This window comes from Microtus ochrogaster, unplaced genomic scaffold (genome assembly GCF_000317375.1).
Source record: "Microtus ochrogaster isolate Prairie Vole_2 unplaced genomic scaffold, MicOch1.0 UNK278, whole genome shotgun sequence".
Taxonomy (NCBI): domain Eukaryota; kingdom Metazoa; phylum Chordata; class Mammalia; order Rodentia; family Cricetidae; genus Microtus; species Microtus ochrogaster.
In genome coordinates this window covers 10,465-18,113 of record NW_004949376.1, presented here as the reverse complement: position 1 = coordinate 18,113, position 7,649 = coordinate 10,465, and the positions used below count along the sequence as shown (strand labels likewise).

The following is a 7,649-nucleotide window of genomic DNA, read 5'->3' as shown; positions in this document are numbered from 1 at the left end:
CCTGCTTCTGCCTCCCGAGTGCTGGGATTAGAGGCGAGTGCCACCACAACTGCCTGGCATGAGGTGCTCTCTTAACTCCCAACCTCTCCTCTGCATAGTACTGTCTTCTGTCTGGGGCTGGGACCAACACTGAAAGAGGGCTGTTCTGTGGCTCCTCGGCTCTGATCTCTGCAACTGTCAGATCAGCTGGTTTCAGCCAATCATCAGCACATTTCGGATCCTTCCAAATAGTAATTAAGTAATGGGCGTGGTTGTACATGTCTGTGGTCCTAGCCCTCTAGATCATGGTTCTTCATGTCTGTTATCCTAGCCCTCTAGAGCGTAGTACTAGCCCTCTTGAGCACATCCTAGTTTCCAGAGATGGGCGTTGCTCATGGGGACCCCTAGCCCCAGGCCCCTCTGGGCTTCCATTCCCCAGCAAGGAGGCCAGGCACTTTCACATGCTTCTGGTGAGCCACTCCTTAACGTTTTTGAGGAATTTATGTTCTGGCCTTGACCTCTCTTCGTAGTTGTTTTGAAAGTAGTTTTCTTTTTCTATTTACTTGCACATTAAAGTTAAATATTGAAGCCAAGGCTTGGGGTCTGCCCATCATTTCCTACAAGAGTATTTGCCAGGTCTTGCCTATGGTTGTTTCAAGTGGTGTTAGCAGCCCGCTCCAGAGCCCTTATGCAGAGGAGCAGGAACTTCCTAAAATGACAGCAGCTCCCCTAACCTAGGACTGCTATCCAGGATATTTTGGGAGTGTGGCTGCCACAGTGACTGAAGGCACTGATGACCAGAGTCCAAGGAGAGAACCAAGTCACAAGCACCAGACTACTTTAAACTGTAACAAGGTTATTTTTTAAAAACGTGCTGGTTACCGGGACAGCATTGAAACACAGAGATCGTTAATCCAGGAGAGGCAGAAGCAGGCAGATCTCTGAGTTGAAGGCCAGCCAGGACTGCAGAGTGAGACCTTGTCTCAAAAAAGAAAAGAAACCAAACAAATTCATATTGAGGGTCTAGAGCGATGGCTCAGTGGTTAAGAGCACTGGCTGCTCTTCCAGAGGATCCAGGTTTGATTCCCATCACCCACATGGAGACTCAAACCCATTTAACTTCAGTTTCAGGGGATTCCATCCAGTTTCCATCAGTGTCAAGCAATTGAGACCAACATATGTGCTATGCGATGTATGGTCTTGACAGGTGTCAGGCAATCAAGATGCCTACATACATGCTCTGTAGTGTGTGTGTGTGGCATTAACAGCGGGCCAGAAAGTTGGCTCAGCAGCTAAAGGTGTTTGCACCAAGGCTGGGACCCACACTGTGGAATGAGACCCAACAGACTCCCTCAAGTCTGTACTCCAGTGGGTCACACACACCCCACACACAATACAACATGATACTAACTGAAAATACAACCGAACAGGAGTCCAGTCTAAGCTATGAGGAGAAATAACATGCCCAACTGTCACTATCTTTTCTCTTCAGAATGCTCCCAACTGTGGACAGTCCCTAGACTCATCAACTGGTACCCACCTCCCTACTTTCCATCTTTATTGGTGACCGCAGGACCTCATTATGTGTGAAATCCCAGACTCTGGCTGTCTGTGATGGGCTTAGTTCATTCAACAGGAAGACAAGTGTCCATCCATGTGGTGGATGTACCCCATGTTCGTCCTTATTTAGGGTGGGAACCTAGGGCCATCCTGTACCCAAATTGTCACGATGGTCCTCAAAGGAAACCCTGCATCCTTCCCTTGCACATCACAATGCTATTCCTGTGGAGGACCTGTTGATGGGCACCCCACCACATCTGCTCCTTCCCCACTGCCCCCTCCAGACACAAGCATCCTGTTCCAGGCAACTTCACATCTGGGGGTGCAGCTGGAAGTTCACTGCTCACATCTGTAATGCCCAGCAAGTGGAAACTCAATGTAGTGGAAATGAGTCACAGTTTCTACACATAATTACCAAACCTCCTTCCCCAGGTTGTTCCTGAGAAGCCTGGGTCCTTCACACATTTCAGGCCTCAGTTCCCCTCCTAGTGCAGGGACTAATCCTGAGGGCCTGGCTGTTCACCCACATCCTGCTAGATTATGGCATGGGAGGTAGGAGGTGACCAAGCTGATCTCCCTTTCCCCAGTTGGTTTCACGTTTCCAGGCTTTGGCCACCATGTCCTGGGTTCTGCTGTTCCCAGAATCCAGCTCACATTGCACATTCTGAGGCTAGCCCTGCTCCAGGACAGGACTGTGGAGGGGTTCTTCTAGGCAGCTTGTGTGTGTGTGTGTGTGTGTGTGTGTGTGTGTGTGTGTGTGTAAGCATTGCTGGACATAAACGTAGACTATTCAGCTTGTGACATGGACTTTAGCTATATCCCCTCAGACCACAGTTTCTCCTTCTGATTTTCTCTTCTCCCCACCTCTTTCCAGAAAGCTTGTCTGTGTACATGTTGAGGGTAGAGGTATAAGTCACGTGTCTTCCCCTAGCACTCTCCACGACCATCTCTCAGTGAGCCCGCAGCTCAGTGAGCAGTGAACCTCCAGTCTCCCCCAGTGTCCACTCGCTGGCTGGACAGACATTACAGATGTGAGCAGTGAACCTCCAGACTCCTCAAGTGTCCACTCACTGGCTGGACATTAAAGATGTGAGCAGTGAACCACCAGGCTCCTCCAGTGTCCACTCACTGGCTGGACACACATTACAGATGTGAGCAGTGACCTCTAGACTCCTTCAGTGTCCATTCGCTAGCTGGACATTACAGATGTGAGCAGTGAACCTCCAGACTCCTCCAGTGTCCACTCACTGGCTGGACGTTACAGATGAGCTCTTCCATGCTCAGGTGTCACACATGGGTGCTGCGGATTTGAACACAGGTCCTTTGCTTGCACAGCATCATCTCCGAAGGAACCCTCTCCTCTCCCCACTATTCTTTGTGGACTGTTTCTCACCACATAGCCAGTGCTGCCCTGGAAATTGCAATTCTCCTGCCTCAGCCTGCAAGTGTTGGGGTGACAGGCATGCCCACCACCTCATCTGAGCAGGTGGTCTCCACAGATCATTGCCTGTGATAACTCCCCAGAATGTCTAGGACACCAAGGCAACTCAGGGACCCTCTACAGAGGCCTGGCCACCTCCCTCACTAGTCAGACCTGGAATGTGTCACATCCATGGAAGGGGACAGGTCCCCTCAGCTATCACCACCTGACCCCAGAATCACATGGAGGCCTTATTTCTGCACCTCACTTTACTCCAGGTCAAGCAAGGGGCTGGGGTAAAGGAGGCATCCATATGGCAGGGTGCCCCCCAAGAAGACTTTGGGTACTCTGGGAAACAACAATTGTTGATGTAACCTTTAGGGTTATTTATTTATTTGTTTATTTATTTATTTATTTGAGACAGGGTCTCACCATATAGCCCTCTCTGTCCTAGAATTCATTAAATAGACCAGACTATCCTTGAGCTCACAGAGATCCACCTGCCTCGGCTTCCTGACACAAGGAGGCCAAAGTGCAGCTGTGGGAGTTCATTCTCTCCTTCCACCATGTGGGTCCTGCAGACGGAACTCAGGCCATCAGACTTGGTGGCAATCCATCTGTAGTGTCTTCTTGCTAGCCCTTATTGCCTGCTCTGACAGAACCAGGACACCTATGGTTGGGCCATTCTTCTACCAGCCACAGATAGGAGGTAGGGGTTGGCTTCAGGAGGGTTAAGAAGCCGACATGGTAGTGACTTGGAGGAGGGCTGGACTGTCATCCAAACAGGAGTTGTGTGACTAGCCAGCAGGAAGTGGCCACTTGATCCCCAGATGTTTCCTGGACTGGATGGAGTGGACAGTGTTGTAGGGATGGGGTGGTGGGAGTGGGGATGGGGCTAAAGCCCAAGACCCTTTTTTCCATCCTTGGCCTCGTTTCTTGTGAGGCATCTTGGAGAGACAGAGACCTTGGCAGGAGACCCAGATCTCTTAGGGGCACATAGGGACCTCTCATGGGCTGCAGTGTGAGCAAGCAGACTCCAGTGCTTTGTGGGGGTGGGAGCATTGCTCTAGGGTTATCTCCCTGGAAGTACAGTCTGTTCTCTGCCCCGGCTCCAGAAGCCAAGGTTGGCTTTGACAAGGCAGGAAGCCCCAGGCTGCAGCCGAGAAGTGGAGTCTGACCCTGGCAGCATGTCCTGGCTGCTGCTGTGTCCACTGGTGCTGGGACTCAGCCTGACACAGGGCACCCAGACCCCTGGCATCTATGATGATGGAGAAAGTACCGGGGGAGGCCATGGTGAGTGATGCTCCCTTGCTGGGTTGGGTCAGAAATGGAGCCGCAGCTAGGCAGGCTTACAGCCTTAGGTCCCTAAGCCTTGAGCCTTTGGGGCTGGATTGTGTCCTTCCACTCACCAGCCCACAGCGCTGAGACTCACAAGGTCCCCAAAGGTAGGGCAGGGCACTGGTTAACTGACATCCCCTCTCTCCCACAGAAGGCACTGTGGGTCCCACAGCTGGACTCAAGGAGTCGAAGTCCCCAGGCCAGCTTCACCCACGAGGCTTCCCAGGCAAGTTCTGTGAAAACGACAGCTACACGGTCGAGCTTCCTGCCAGCTCTCAAGCGCTGCTCCTGGGGTGGGTCCCCACGAGGCTGGTGCCTGCCCTCTATGGGCTGGTGGTCGCCGATTGGACTGGCGCTGTGGGTGCTGGCCACACGGGTGCCCCGCCTGCCATCTACCATCCTGCTCATGAACCTCACCATTGAGGACCTGCTGCTGGCCCTGGTGCTGCCACCACACTTGGTCTACCACCTGCGTGGCCAGCACTGGCCCTCTGGGGAGGCTGCCTGCTGGATGGCTACAGCTGCCCTCTATGGCCATATGTATAGCTCAGTGTTGCTGCTGGCCACAGTCAGCCTGGACCGAATTGTGGCCCTAGTGCATCCTCTGCGAGCTCATGTGCTGCGTGGTCGGTGCCTGACCACTGGGCTTTGCTTGGTGGCCTGGCTCTCCGCAGCCACCCTGGCCCTGCCTCTCACTCTGCAGTGGCAGACCTTCCGGCCACTCAGACTGACGGCCCTGGTGCTGGCCTCAGCACTGGCCCCTTTCACACCCAGCAACGTGCTGCTGGTGCTGCACTATTCAAACCCAAGTCGTGAGGCGTGGGGCAATCTCTATGAAGCCTACATGCCCAGCCTGGCGCTCAGCACACTCAACAGCTGTGTGGACCCTCTACCTCTCGCTGGGATTGAAGGTGTGCACCAACATGGCTGGCCTAGGATGCTGTGTATTTTAGGAAATGTCTGTCCAGGGTGTGTGAGCCAGCCCAATTGTGAAGACCAGAGGACAACTTGCAGGGGTGAGTTCTCTCCTTCCATTTGCATATGGGTTCCAGGGATGAAACTTGGGGTAGGTATGGCAGCAATCAGCTTTACTTGGTGAGCAGGCTTGCTGGCCCTGCAGTATCTTTAGAACTTCCTTGTGGACCTTACTGGGTGTGGGGACTCCAAGGGTGTTCAGTGACCATCCAAATCTGCCTAGCCTCTCTACTCATTGCCCCCCACTGTAGGCGGCATAATAACCAGGCTAGCTTAATATGAAACAGCAAATTTTAATGAAGGGATATCTTTCAACATCAGCGATCCAGTGATGAGCAGGAAATACAAACAAAGAGAGCTGTGGGGCTCATGCTCTCCAGATTTTATGTAAACATTAGCCTGAGGGGAACACGCCTCCTAATGGGCTGTTCCATGTGTGTGGACAGTGGTGATATCTGCTGCCTCTGGACCAAAGTACCACTGGCTTCACGATGGGGTGCCCTGGGCCTCTTCTCAGACTTCCTGGTTCATCAAGGCCACCTCCTTGCTGGCCTGGGAAGAAAGCTCAATGGCCAGACTGAAGATCCTGTGGGCAGGAGAAAGAGAAGGGACAACTTCGCCTCTGGCCAAGAACTCTAAAAGAGATCTTAGAAAAACAAACTTGGTAGAGAAATAGGTTCTCTCCTTCCATACAGGGGACTGAACTCAGGACACCAGGCTTTCCTTGCTGGCTGATCTCAGGACCCTAATGGTGTCTTTGGAAGTCAACAAGGGTGGCTGCAAACATGGGGGCAAGTGTGCATGTGTCCATATGGTGCTGCAAACAGAAGCAGGGCCTGTGTATACTGAGTTCCCTCCGTCCCCAGCTCTCCCTCTTTTGAAGGAGACAGCACCCAAGATTCCTAGGCTGACCCTAAACTGATGACCCTCCTGCCTCAGCCCCTAAGCAGCTGAGACAGCTGACAGATCTGTGCCCCCAGGCCTAGCAGGAAAGAGCTGTGTGGTGAGCCTTGAATGCATCCCTCATCCTCCTGTTCACCTGGGACCTCAGTGCCCCATACTCTCAAAAGTGGGCAAATTTGATGTGAGGAGACCTTGTTGGTGCTAAGCTAGATGTGAGATTCAGCCATTACCACATGGTCAAAGGCCAGGTGTCTGAAGACTTTAAGAGCCCCTAGATGACAGAGGGCATGTGTCCAAGAGTGAATACCAGGTACATCTGTACTGCTCAGGTAAAACAGGGAAAACTTGTGGCCATACAGTGGTCACAAGCACAGGGAGACATCCTCAGTCTCTGCTCCATGTGAGTGATGGCTGACCCATCCTGTGGGCCAGCACTGGGTACAGCGGCACTTCAGAATCCCTGAGAAGTCCTATGGGCATCTCCTTAAATGCAGTTTTTTTGGAGGTGTCCAACATGGCTCGGTGGGTGAAGGTGCTTGCTTCCAAGCCTGCCTGATGACCTCAGTCTGATCCCTAGGGCCCACAAAGTGGAAAGAGAGAACAGATCCCAAAGCTGTCCTCTGAGCTTTACACTCATGCCTTGGCATGCATGTGCCCAAACATAAAAATACGTAAAAAAACAAACAAACAAAAAAGAAACCAAAACCCCAACACGTGTCCATTCTAGAACTCTGCGAGCTGAGGTGGGAGGATTTCTGCACGATCAAAGCCACACTGGGTTACAGATTGAGACCTTGTCTTAGAAAAACACACAAAACAACAGTGTCCCTCAAGAAACCACCAGACTGGCTAGGCAGTGGTGGTGTGCAATTCACTCCCAGCTCGTGGCAGGCAGAGGCAGGCAAATATCTGTGTTCGAGACCAGCCTGATCTACAGAGCGAGTTCCAGATTGAGAAACTCTGTCTAAAAGCAAAACAAAACATACAAAAAGAAACCTCCAAACATCCTGCTAAGACTGACTTCTGAATGACGTTTAACATGTGTTGAGCAACTGTCAGGCTCAGAAGAGGCTCCCTCTGTCCCCTGCTGGCCCGGAGCTGCCCTGTCTAGGGCATGAGACTGAGTGTGGGATGCATTCCTTGCCCGTGGTGACCTCAGGTCTCTACTGTCCCCAGTCCTACTCTGCTGGACTCTGGCACAGTATGAATCCACAGTATGAAGCCATCGGGCTTCACTGCACCCAAGGTCCCAGTGTCTCAGAACTCAGAAGTGGGCTAGGAGTGGAACAGTGCGGTAGTAGTGAGGCAATCAATAGCTGAGTCCTCAAAAGCCCAAACAGTCTTCACCTGAGATTGCAGCTGGGTGGGGTTCCACCTACGGCAACCCAACTGAAAAGAAAGGGAGGATGGAGAGAGGAGGGGAGGGATGGAGGGGAAAGGGGGAGGGATGGAGGGGAAAGGGGGAGGCCTGACC

General features: G+C 52.4%; 1 pseudogene; it reads left to right on the top strand.

Annotated features, from left to right (window-relative positions):
• Nucleotides 1–4,146: 4,146 nt before the first annotated feature.
• LOC101980620 lies at nt 4,147–5,208 on the top strand (annotated as a pseudogene).
• Nucleotides 5,209–7,649: the final 2,441 nt, after the last annotated feature.